General features: G+C 42.3%; 1 pseudogene; it reads left to right on the plus strand.

Annotated features, from left to right (window-relative positions):
- LOC124268799 overlaps nt 1-13,969 on the plus strand; it is a 139,139-nt pseudogene that overhangs the window by 39,787 nt on the left and 85,383 nt on the right.

A 13,969-nucleotide genomic window follows, 5' to 3' on the forward strand; every position in this document is an offset into this window, starting at 1 on the left:
ATCGGGTGGTCTGACAAACCCGGGGATGTTTGGTTTATCAAAAGATGGATTCTATGAGTCGGGTTGCCAGAATTGGTAACTGTGTGTAGTCGGGGCAGATCGGTGCTCATGATATCAGTCCCCTGTTTGTCTGGTCGAAACGATATTGTATACAGGTCCCAAGAACTAATAGGATTCAGATGTAACAGGCTAATTATACCTAAATTTATTCGCTGGGGTTGGTTTAAACTGAGTGGACATTCAGTAACAGTTGCAGCTATAAATGTTTTAAAGAAGGGCAAAGTTCACTTATGTACATATTCTGCTCTAAGAGATAAAGGGATTCGAAAAAATCTCCTTTACCGGAACACGAAATATAGTTGTCGGAACTGAAAGATGCGAATATAATACCAGGTCCGGATCGTATCTGATGGTCATTGTAATCAAACTATGGGAATGAGAACCGGGGATAATCATCATGTTCATCATAATTCATCATAGGGAGAAATGATGGTTGTTTGGGATCTTGCGTATTGTGGTCACCCGACTGTGTGAATTGTTGTTGACACTATCAACCACTTGTTTATGTGTTACAACCTTCCTGTGTACCAGCATGTAGTGGATGTCGTATAACCGTTTGCATCGCAACCGACTGATTGTTCCAGAGGGGTACTACATCTTCATCGAGACATCATCTCCCCGACATAACGGGGACAAGGCTCGCGTGGTCAGCCCCGTGGTCAACTCCCAGGGAACCAAGTGTCTGCAGTTCTACTACCACATGTACGGCCCCCACATCAACGCCCTCAACGTCTACACACAAGCTGGCTCCAACTTGGGCACGGCGATCTGGACAAAGATGGGCACAGGGCGAAGTGGACAGGGATCCGTGGCAACGTTAAGGACAGTAATGTAAGTAAGTGGACAGTATATAATGTAATGTAAGTGTTAAAGGGACAGTATAATGTAAGTGTTAAAGGGACAGTATAATGTAAGTGTTAAAGGGACAGTATAATGTAAGTGTTAAAGGGACAGTATAATGTAAGTGTTAAAGGGACAGTATAATGTAAGTGTTAAAGGGTGTGTTAAAGGGACAGTATAATGTAAGTGTTAAAGGGACAGTATAATGTAAGTGTTAAAGGGACAGTATAATGTAAGTGTTAAAGGGACAGTATAATGTAAGTGTTGTATAATGTAAGTGTTAAAGGGACAGTATAATGTAAGTGTTAAAGGGACAGTATAATGTAAGTGTTAAAGGGACAGTATAATGTAAGTGTTAAAGGGACAGTATAAGGGTATAATGTAAGTGTTAAAGGGACAGTATAATGTAAGTGTTAAAGGGACAGTATAATGTAAGTGTTAAAGGGACAGTATAATGTAAGTGTTAAAGGGACAGTATAATTATAATGTAAGTGTTTAAAGGCCAGTTGTGGAATATATGTTGTCGAGCATCCGGCTCACGACTGCAATTTGCTGTGCAGAGTTTCGTTATTTTGTCATGCTAGGAACCGATAGTCGCTGGGTCGAATCTATGATTCACCTGATGATGATGCTTGGTTTGTCTGTACCAAATTGCTGTTCGAGTACTTCACAGTAATCCAGTTTAAATCTGAAGCTTCATGATATACCTGAAGTATGGTTCAGACATAATTCATCTAACCCACACCTCTATTGACCAATGTCCAGATCGTGTTCGAGGGGGTCCGAGGTGTCAGCTACCTAGGGGACATTGCCCTTGATGACATCACATTCAAAGACGGCTTCTGTGAAGGTAAGGAACCTTTCTTCTACTTTCTCTTGTAAGCATGGAATAAGCAGAACAGTCATGATTACCCTGTAACGTGAGGTTTATTGGTGAATGACTAAAGTTTTAAGAATGTTATAAGAAAAGCGTTCAACCAAATATATGGCTATTTCACTGCCATACCAAGTAACAGGAATATACTTGCAAGACTTGAAGAAAAACAAACAAATGCCCCTAAGGTCAATGTAAACCACAGTTTAATGTCCTCAATGTCCTTGATATTAAATTCAGTCAATCCTAATTGTTCTTTGCACATCTATATAGAAACTTCATTGAGTTAGACTGTGCCAAGGAATACGGATTTTCCTGGAATTGAATGTTTAAATTATTCATTTTTTACAGGAAATGGGACAACCCCCCAACCTGGTACCCTATCGAATCCTATCGGCAAATGTGACTTTGAAAACCCATCAATCTGTGGCTACAAGCAGGATAAGACTGACCGCTTTGACTGGACCAGGGGAAGCCACACAACGTCATCATATGGGACTGGACCAAGTAACGACCACACCTACGGCACATCAAGAGGTGGCGTTGACCTTCTTTGTTTTGTCAATGTGTTATCATATGCGGTTACTGATATTTCAGATGTTGTGAACAATGGCCCGGTTTCTTTATCTGGTTTATCACCTCACAAATTGTCAAAATTATAAAGAAGATGACTTAATTAAGGAGAGAAATACGTTTTATTTAGGATTCTGTCACTTTTCGTCGCGAACCCCTGTGTCATCACTGATTTTCAGTTATCCATTCATATAAGTTTCACAGCTAGTTTTCTCCTTGCAAACAGAATTTGTTTCTGAGGCTGGGTATTTTCTTGCTCTGACGTTCTGTATATTTCCACAACTTTCCCAATGATGAACATATTGTCCTACTTGTAACACTGATCTAGACATTAGTTCGAATAGCGTGAATAGAATGATGCCATACTCTTCACGCACTCACGTGCAGATAATCCCTATTCTTTGTAATCAATGATGATTGGCTACCAAACCATGTCATTCTTGGCTCATACTCAAGATCCACCCATGAGCTGATGATGTGTTGCTCCTGTGGCACCCACTCCCCAGTAACCAACAATGATGATTGGCTACCAAACCCTGGCTTTCCTGGCCAGTACCCAGGACCCACCCGAGAGCTAGTGATTTCTTGCTCCTGATACTCTCCAGTAACCAACAATGATTCTACCCTGGCTTTCCTGGCCAGTACCCAGGACCCACCCGAGAGCTAGTGATTTCTTGCTTCTGATACTCTCTAGTAACCAACAATGTTGATCGGCTACCATACCCTCTCTTTCCTGGCCAGTACCCAGGACCCACCCAGGAGCAAATGATTCCTTTCCCCTGTGGCACCCAGTACCCAGTAACCAACAAAGATGTTTCGTATTGCAGGTCACTACATGTACATTGAGACATCGGCTCCACGTGTTCAAGGAGACATTGCACGTCTCGTGTCTCCCACATACCCACCCTCCAAGACTGACCTGTGTCTCAACTTCTACTACCACATGTACGGGACCCACATCGGCTCCCTCAACATCAAAGTGAGTCCAGATATTATCATGTATAGGGAGCAATAAAACGATATCCTCTGAACCAGTTTTAATTTGCTTACATTTGTATTATATACTAGCAAATATACTCATTTTACCACATATTAATCCCACCATAGCTATTAGGGCTGTCTAATATGATCGATAATCGAAATACCGTCGATGAGAAAGATTGTTAATGGTTATCGATATGAATTTGTGTCATCGATAATTTTGTGCATTAACTTTTGTTGATAGAAGAATGTTTTCATTTACTTATACAAGGTACAATTCTTTATTCATGGACTGCTTCCGAATTATGTTCATTTAGTTAATAATCCATACATAAATATATCACAACTCACCAGTAATGAGAAATATATTCAAATGTTTCAGACGCTTTCAGCATTTTCGCTCAAAGTTACTTTTCAGATACGTATCGATAATCAATCGATATTTAGTTAACGACTATCGATCTCTGTGCTCTATATCGATAGCCAGCTGTAACAGCTATATATACTTCAATACCACATCCCTATAACACTATATCATTGCCCTGTGCCGTCCCTACTGTACCTCCACTTTATACCGGCAAGTGTATATGCCACAACACCACGTTACAACCATACCGCCATGTCCCCTTATACACCCTATAACACTATATCATTGCCCTGTGCCGTCCCTACTGTACCTCCACTTTATACCGGCAAGTGTATATGCCACAACACCACGTTACAACCATACCGCCATGTCCCCTTATACACCCTATAACACTATATCATTGCCCTGTGCCGTCCCTACTGTACCTCCACTTTATACCGGCAAGTGTATATGCCACCACGTTACAACCATACCACCATGTCCCCTTATACAACTCTATACACTATACCATACTGTACCTCCACTTTATACCAGCAAGTGTATATGCCACCACGTTACAACCATACCACCATGTCCCCTTATTATAACACTATACCACGTCCCTACTGTGTGCCTCCACTTTATACCGGCATATGCCACCACGTTACAACCATGCCGTAACACCTATTGCCCTGTGTCCCTACTGTACCTCCACTTTATACCGGCAAGTGTATATGCTGTACACCACGTTACAACCATACCACCATGTCCCCTTATACAACCCTATAACACTATATCATTGTCCCTACTGTACCTCCACTTTATACCGGCAAGTGTATATGCCACCACGTTACAACCATACCACCATGTCCCCTTATACACCCTATAACACTATACATTGCCCTGTGCCGTCTACACTCCACTTTATACCAGCAAGTGTATATGCCACCACGTTACAACCATACCACCATGTCCCCTTATACAACTCTATAACACTATACCATTGCCCCTGTGCCGTCCCTACTGTACCTCCACTTTATACCAGCAAGTGTATATGCCACCACGTTACAACCATACCACCATGTCCCCTTATACAACTCTATAACACTATACCATTGCCCCTGTGCCGTCCCTACTGTACCTCCACTTTATACCGGCAAGTGTATATGCCACAACACCACGTTACAACCATACCACCATGACACCTCATACATAACGTTCGTATTCAGTTCTTCACAAGAGAAAGGTTTTCGACCTTGACGAATTGCTTATTTTACCCGAGTCACTGCAAACAGAACCGATCCGTTAAGATCCGGGTTACAATTGGTCTTGTCGTAAGAGGCGAATAACGGGATCGGGTGGACTTTGTTTGACACATATCATCGTATTCCAGTTGCGTACATATATGTTCATAATGTTGATGACTATATTGTCTGGTTAAGACTCGACCATTTACAGATCGCCACCATATAGCTGTAATATTGATGAGTGCGGCGTTAAACAACAAACACACAAACAAGCAGAACCAGTTACAATTTTTTTCATTGAAATATTGTTGCAATAATATTAAGTTAAAAACAAACATTTGTTTCAGTTTCTGATTAACTCCCATCTGTCGACTGTCTGGACAAAGTCTGGTAACCAAGGGAATACATGGTCCCTGGGCTCAGCTACTCTTTCAGCAAATGACCTGACTGGAAATTACCAGATGGCTTTTGAAGGTGTCCGAGGCGTCAGCTACCTCGGTGACATCGCCATTGATGACATCAGCATCACAAGTGGCGCATGCGCATCACCAGGTGAGTTACGTAAACTATAACTAAATTTAACTAAGTATACTTTCCAGCTCTGGACGGTCCTGTCATTTAGCAGTTTGGGATTCGATCATGGACTGTACCTTGACGACTAGGATATTTGATTTGCCACTATCAGAAGCATTCAAATGCATGTCTTGGCGATGTGGTGACATTTCCAAATTTGAAACACCTGTAACCAAACCAAACGGTCCGATATGCTTCCTTCCTTTGACGATTGTTTGTTCATTCGAACACTTGACTTGACCTACCTTGTGTTTGGAAAGGTTGCCACAGGTCACCTTTTCCTAACACCTGTTATTATCTGATGGTCATTCTAACTTGCTTATGATAAAATAGGAATCTTACCATGGATCCTGCCTTTAGCACTTCTTCTTGTGATTATGGAAATCCCTTTGGAGACAATATTTTTACTGTTCATTTTTGACAAAAAAAAAGAAACTGTAAACATCTAGGGTCAATTTCTTCTTTTCTCCGAAATTATTATGATAGGTTGTTATAGAACTGACTTATTCTTTAAGTGTACGTTTAACCCAACTCACTGACTTCTGTCATGGAACCCAGGAGCCTGCAGCTTTGAGAAGGGCTACTGCTCGTGGACAAACCTGCATGGCCAGGATGACTTTGACTGGACACTCAACTCTGGCGGAACATCCAGTCTGTACACTGGGCCATCATCTGACCACACTCTCGCCACCAGCGCTGGTAGGTCAAGTGATTTGACTATCTATATCAACATAATGAACCTTGTTTAGGGGCTCTTGAATTTCAAAGTAAACATTTTGATCACATAAATGTAAAGACAGAATCCTTCCCACACCACTGTTTGCCTGTTTGTTTGTTTGTTTGTTTGTTTGTTTAACGCAATATTCTAGCTATATAGCGGCAGTCTGTAAATAATCGAATCTGAAACAGAAAATCCAGTGATCAGCAGCATGAGTTGGATAAGATTACATGTGTCAACTAAGTCAGTGAGCCTGACCACGCGATCCCTCCCACAGCACTAAAATAATTATTATTACTCATTCTAAATAGTTTTTTTGTATTAAGTTTTGTAATTAATTTATAATTAAGAATGACCTTATATTTGAACATAAGGTTGAAATAAATCTCCGGTAGTTGCTGTAGAGTTTTAGTATGAATTTTATTCATTTTCAGTATTTACTGTTTACGACTTCATCACACACTGAGCAGAAAATACCGATGTAACTGAAATTCTTGTTAGAGTCCCGTGAAGATCCGGGTTAGATGGGTCTTCAGCAGCCCATGAATTGATCTTTATTACCCATGCTTGTCGTCAAAGTCGACTAACGGGATCGGTTGTCAGGCTCGCTGACTTGGTTGACACATGCCATCGTATCCCAGTTGCGTAGGTCGATGTTCATGCTGTTGATCACTGGATTGTCTGGTCCAGACTCGATTATTTGCAGACTGCCAAAATACAGCTGGATTATTGTGGAGTGCGGAGTTAAACAACCAGCAACCAATCAACCAACTTGTCAGGAGCGTTTCATTCACTTGATGTTTCTTCTTCTTTTCAGGTAAATATGCTTTTATTGAGTCATCATCTCCTCGAAGACCTGGAGATAAAGCCTGGTTGTCCAGTACCACATTCACTGCATCAACAAAGCGTTGCATCACCTTCTGGTACCACATGAGCGGAAGTCAGATCGGCACACTCAACGTGTACGTCATCGTCGGCAACGTCAACACAACAGTGTGGTCTCTGAGCGGCAGTCAGGGCGACACGTGGCTCAATGGCCAGGCACCCATAGCATCGACGACATCTTACAGAGTAAATACGATCTTTGTATTGAAACATATTGAAATATAACATCTGGCTGCAAAATAATACTTTCTAAAGAATGGTACTGGACTTCACGTTGGGTCTGTTACCAATATTGTGAGAAGAGTAGATATAGAAACATTTGCCATCCATTAGTTAGTCCAACACCGAAGCAAGTCATAGCTTTAATTTCTTGAAAAAACTTCAATCCTATTTTATTTACTCTCACCCAGAAATTGCGCCTAGGACATTAAGCCATAATACAAGGTGAAAAGACACAAGCAGTTTTACGACATATGAAGGCCTAAGCCAATTACGCCAAATAAGCCAATTATGCCAAATAAGCCAATTATGCCTTCACGAAAAACAACTTCAGTGTTAATTAACTCATTTATTCATGTATTAATTTTTTAACCAGAATATATATGCCTTGTATATATACACAATACCTTGTTTCGTTACTTATAAGGTGTACTTTGAGGGTGTTTGTGGTGGCGGATATCGTGGAGACATTGCCATAGATGACATCTCGATCACCGAGACAACCTGCGGAGGTACGTTAATTATATTACTGAGTATATATTAGGGATACCGTGGGGTTTTTCACCATGCGGACTTAACATAATTCTGCATTGCCTATTTTGTGACTTGAATATCAAATGCATTAAAAATCAAGGAATAACATTTCCAACCCATTGTTTCCAGTCGTACCCGCTGCAGCTAACGTCAACGGAAACGGCACCATCGCTCCCATGACTTTGACGACAGCTGTTCCTACCCAACCAGGTACCTTTAAAAGTATACAAATCAACACCAAAAGAATGATTTTAATTAATGTCATTTTTCATCCACATGAAATAGATTTTTACAGTTAGCATAAAGAGATAAAAACAAAAGGATAATGTCACTAGGGACGGTTCCTTCCCAACTGGTTTCATCCTGTATATACCATGTAATCTGAAAGAACAATACTAATTATCCCTATCAAAGATTGAACAGTATATGCATATCTCACATTAACATGTTTTACCTCCCCAGCGACAGGTCCCTTCTTCTGCAACTTTGATACGGGGCTGTGTAGTTGGACTCAGGACAAAACGGACACCTTTGATTGGTCAAGGAACAAGGGACCAACGACATCTGTTGGAACTGGACCCCAGAGTGACCACACAAGTGGACGTAAGTGGACGCACCTGCAACCTTTGTGATATAAAATCCTTGAAATGCAGCATGTTTGGTCAGCATTTCTATTGTACATGAAACATTTAATGACATTTGATGTTAATTCTGGAAAATCCTTGGCTACCTGTTTGATAGCGGTCTGTCAAACATAAGTCTTGCACCTACAATCAAGAGACCGTCAATCAGTTGGTCAATAGTGAACAATAAGGTGATAAGTAAAATGCACTGTGCTTCATTTTAGACATTAGAACAGCGATTCTTCAAGTGAAATACACGTTTTCCTTCAAGTGAATGCGCTTGTGAACAATAATAATATTGAGGCCTCAAGCAAAACACATGTATTCGGATACCTTACATGTCTTCGTTGTTCACATAAAATTCATAAATAGTGTATAAAGGAGGACACTGGAAGGATAAAGAAAATTAGCATCATGCATTGGCTGGAACTCTTATATTGTACATGTGCACTAATCAAGGGCTTATGTTGTTTATTTGACTTCAGAGGGTTACTATCTGTTCATTGAGACCTCATACCCACGGAAGCCGAATGATAAAGCTCGAATCATCAGCCCCTCGGTTGCACCCGGATCCGGTACACAATGTCTCACCATGTGGTACTACATGTACGGCGATCACATCAACGCCCTGAACGTCTACGTCAAGACTACGCCTGCACTGGGAAAGCCCATCTTCACACTCAAAGGAACCAAGGGTCCCAAGTGGATTCAAGCAAGAATAAATATTCCAACCAAAGTTCGCTTTCAGGTGAATTTATTCGTTTCTTGAAGGACCAAATACACATAATGATTGATAAAAAGAGTACATATAGAGGATCCACATCACTGAAGGACATGCTCGGAGCGCACAAGCTGATTATTGTTACCCCGGATAACCCAACCTGGCGCGAGAAGGTTATAGTCATTACTTATACCACCGGGTACCCATTTTCTGCTAGGTGAACAGAGGTAGTTGTGAACAAACTCACTTGCCTAAGGTGAGACTAAATGTATCACGTGTGTTTCGTTGTGGGGCAGGACTGAAGTCCTAGAAACTCTGAGGAGTCAAGCTGCCAAACACGGTCACCCATGCAATGACTCTCCGCACCCAGGGTTGCTTAACTTCAACTGATTTGTGATCTGAGCTCTGTGCACAGGACCACACACCACCACATATCTAAGAAATGTAGCTAAATGTTAAGCTTCTTCACACACATGGTCATATTAAAAATATGATGTTTTCTATTGACAAGGATCCCCATGGTACTACAACATAAGTCGTAGACAAGACAGGTCGTGTTATTGAAGTTCGAGTCAGGTTTAACCATCATTATGCCTAAATTATTGAATCAAATATAAACTAAGTTTCAAGATGATATTTAGTGGCATAGCCATACGTGTCACTTCTATTCAAATGTTCACAAGGGGCGGTAGGGTAGCCTAGTGGTTAAAGCATTCGCTCGTCACGCCAAAGACCCGGGTTTGATTCCCCACTAAACTCACTCACTCACTCATATTTCAGGTTGTGATAGAGGGCGTGGTAGGTCCAAGCTACCGAGGAGACATAGCCATCGACGACGTCAACATCAACGATGGAGTCTGCTCCAAAGGTATGGAAGGGACATGTTTTTAACTCGGATAAAAGATAAGGCTATTTGATACTATGCCCGTGTATTGAAACATATTTTTTCAAATGCATTGCCAAATGTACGTTTTCGAATAAAAACTGAGAGCCTTAATATTTACTTTAAACAATGTCTTACAAAACAGTCTCAGATGGTTTCCTTTTTCAAAACAGTTTAAAGCATAAAAATTGACATTTTCGGGAACAGTTAATTTTAGTGTATTACAAATGATATATAACATTTTTTGCTACCATGACAAAGCGTTTATGCAGTAATCAAACATTCTCAATATGTTAAGACCCGGAACAGCTGCGTGAACTCATATTACATGTATATATATTCTAATTGTAAAAAACGGCCTTCCTTATTTTACATTGTTGACTCAAAGCACCCACTCGGTCTGCAGATCTTCGTTCATACCTCATGCGGAGATCCTCTAATCAGTGTTCGAATCCTATTAGGATATTTGATCCGTCAGCACCATACACTGTTTCTCTCTACGGCCAGCATTATCGTGATCAATCCTCGCACATAAAGCTAAACATGTCTGTATAGGCGAAGGTTAATCTTATTGTTATTTCTTACAGCAACGACCGCCTCCGTGGTGTAGTGGTTAGAGCGTCCGCCCGGAGAGCGAAAGGTCGCGGGTTCGATCCCCGACCGCGTCATACCAAAAGACAATAAATATGGTACTTGTTGGTCCCTGCCTGGCGCTCGGCATTAATGGGTACAACAAGGACTGGTCGGCTCGGAGTCAGTATAATGTGTCTGAGTGGGGTATTCATGCTTCACTGCGGCATGGTATCTCAGTGGGCTAGCACTATTAACCCAGCTTCAGTCTTGGCTAGTACAAGCAGCCGCACATACACATACACACGCATGCACGTCGTCATATGAGCGAATTATTCTGAAACACGACGTTAAACCCAATTTCACCTCACCTCTTACAGCAACACCCAGCCCAGGAACGTCAACAGGTCTAGACTGTAACTTCGAGACTGTCTGCACATACACTCAAGACAAAACGGATAAATTTGACTGGACCAAGAACACCGGAACGACCAATTCATATGGCACGGGTCCCTCTGCAGATCACACATACGGAACCTCTAGAGGTAGGGAAGCTCTCTGAACCTTGTGTGTCAAGTTTTATACATAGAGGCTTTAATAGTAAACCTTGCGCTGTTTTGTCTTAGATCCAATTCGGTTCCACAATGCAATGATTATTATACCACCCGATGTTTAAGTGATTTCATATCCTGGTGCCGTGGAATTTTCAGTTACCATTTGTTTGTAGGTCATTACATGTTCATCGAGGCCTCTGCTCCCCGAGTTATGGGGGACAACGCCCGGCTTGTGTCAGGCCCCTACACCCCATCTGGTGCCAACCAATGTCTGGAATTCTACTACAATATGTACGGAACCTCTGCTGGTACTTTCCGCGTCTACTTCAAGTCCAACAACAACCTGGGCAATGCTGTATTTACAAAGCAAGGTGAGATGGACTCAAGTTACATTCTACCGTTAGTATATTTTTGTAAATAGGTGTATTTATGACAACGATTTGAGGTATCGGACTTCATAGTGAAGAGTTATGTATCCTGTCTGTCAGAATCCGACAGTTATGGGTTCAAAGCATATTTTCGCGACCATTATGGTCCTTTGTGGGGACCGCCTCCGTGGTGTAGTGGTTAGAGCGTCCGCCCGGAGTGCTGAAGGTCGCGGGTTCGATCCCCGACCGCGTCATACCAAAAGACGTTAAAATATGGTACTTGTTGGTCCCTGTTTGGCGCTAGGCATTAATGGGTACAACAAGGACTGGTCGGCTCGGAGTCAGTATAATGTTTCTGAGTGGGGTATTCATGCTTCACTGCGGCATGGTATCTCAGTGGGCTAGCACTATAAAACCAGCTTAAGTCTGGGCTAGTACAAGCAGCCGCACAATCACATACACATACACACGCATGCACGTCGTCATATGAGCGAAATATTCTCAAGCACGACGTTAAACCCAATTTCACCTCACCTCACCTTTGTGGGTTTCACCAAAATTGTCAACGACATGTCTCACTTTGGACCAAACTTCCTCAATGCTAATAGACCGGGATATAAACTGAAGTGTAATATATTCCAAACAACAGTGGGATAGTGGTTAAAGTACCCGCTCATCATAACCCGGGTTCGAATCTTTTCTTGTGTTCCCCTCCATGATACTGCTGGAATATTGCTAACAGAGGCATATAACCATACTCACTCACTCAAATCAACGTGGGGCGGTAGGCTAGTGGTTAAAGCGTTTGCTCATCACGCCGAAGACCCGGTTCGTTTCCCGACATGGGTAAAGTGTATGAGGCCCATTACTGGTGTTCCCCGCCGTGATATTGCTGGAATATTGCTAAAAGCGGCGTAAACGTAAACTCACTCGCTCACCCTTTCTAAGCACTTTCAGCCCACTTAATCAGATGCACCACGCCCTTGAAACAAGTAACGAATAAACCATTAAACCATCTGATAGTCTATTTCTGTTGGAATATTGCTAGAAGCGGCGTACAACCTCCCTCAATCCCTCAAATCAGCCAAGCAGTGTACGGCCGTATGTATGAAAACTCCTATGTGAAGACAGCGTCATATTTTTCTGTTTCAGCCGTAATAATCGTAGCAGTGTATTGCTAAGTGTTTAGAAGGAACTGTTGATGAGGTATGGGTAAGGTGAAAGTGGGGCCATTCACAGTGACACGTATCCCTCATCCTCCATCACTGTATACCATATGTGTAGTGTTTCTACCTTCCAACCAACAGGTAACCAAGGCAACCGATGGATTCGAGGTCAAGTGTCCATTCCAGCAAACAAGCCGACGTTCAACGCTGTGTTCGAGGCTGTCAGAGGCAGCTCCTACAACGGCGACATCGCCCTTGACGACATAGCTGTGAAAGCAGGGACATGTGCACAGGCGCCAGGCAAGTGACAGAATGGTCCAAAATTGAAGGTTCCACTTGTATTGATAGTTGTTTTGTTGTAGATAAGGAACATATCTCTTTGAGTTTTGCCAGAATATCGTTTTTATGATCCGCAGGAGATTGCGACTTCGAGATCGACAAGTGCAGTTGGAGTAACATGAAGACGGATAACTTTGACTGGGTTGTCGGGAGTGGTACAACCACCAGTTCATCCACCGGCCCGTCTAGCGACCACACATTGGGCAATAGTCAAGGTAAGTATTTAATATAACACGTTTATACAAATTATTTAAACGCTGAAGGAGAAATGAAATCTGGTTCAAAGCAACAATTTGATAGTTGTCCTTCCTGTGATATAAACTATATACCAAGCAAACATAGAACGGTGGGGTAGCCTAGTGGTTAAAGCATTCGCTCGTCACGCCGAAGACCCGGGTCCGACTCCCCACATGGTGTGTGAAGCCCATTTCTGGTATCCCCCACTGATTTGCAAGAATATTGCTAAAAACACTGTAAAACCATACCCACTCTGATATTCCTTTACCCACTCACCAAACATAAATCTAACGAACTAACGTGAATCCTGTCATGGCCATTGATGCTTTTAACCTTGCACTATGTTCTACAGGTAAATACCTGTTCATTGAGACCTCTGCCCCAAGACGTCCCGGAGACAAGGCGTTCCTCCAGAGCGCCACGTTCCAGCCCACCACGGGCCGATGTATGTCCTTCTACTATCTTATGTTCGGCGCCACCATCGGGACTCTGAACGTCCTTCTTCAACCACAGAACCAGAATGCCACCGTGGTTTGGTCTCTCTCTCACCAACAACAGGGCACATGGCAACAGGGCGTTGTGCCAATACCTCAACAAGGAAGCAGCTACCAGGTGAGTGTACACTAGACGTCAACTAGTGACAACCTTGCAAAATGAA

The sequence above is a fragment of the Haliotis rubra genome, unplaced genomic scaffold, assembly GCF_003918875.1.
Source record: "Haliotis rubra isolate DU_JTF1 unplaced genomic scaffold, ASM391887v1 Scf14, whole genome shotgun sequence".
Lineage (NCBI taxonomy): Eukaryota > Metazoa > Mollusca > Gastropoda > Lepetellida > Haliotidae > Haliotis > Haliotis rubra.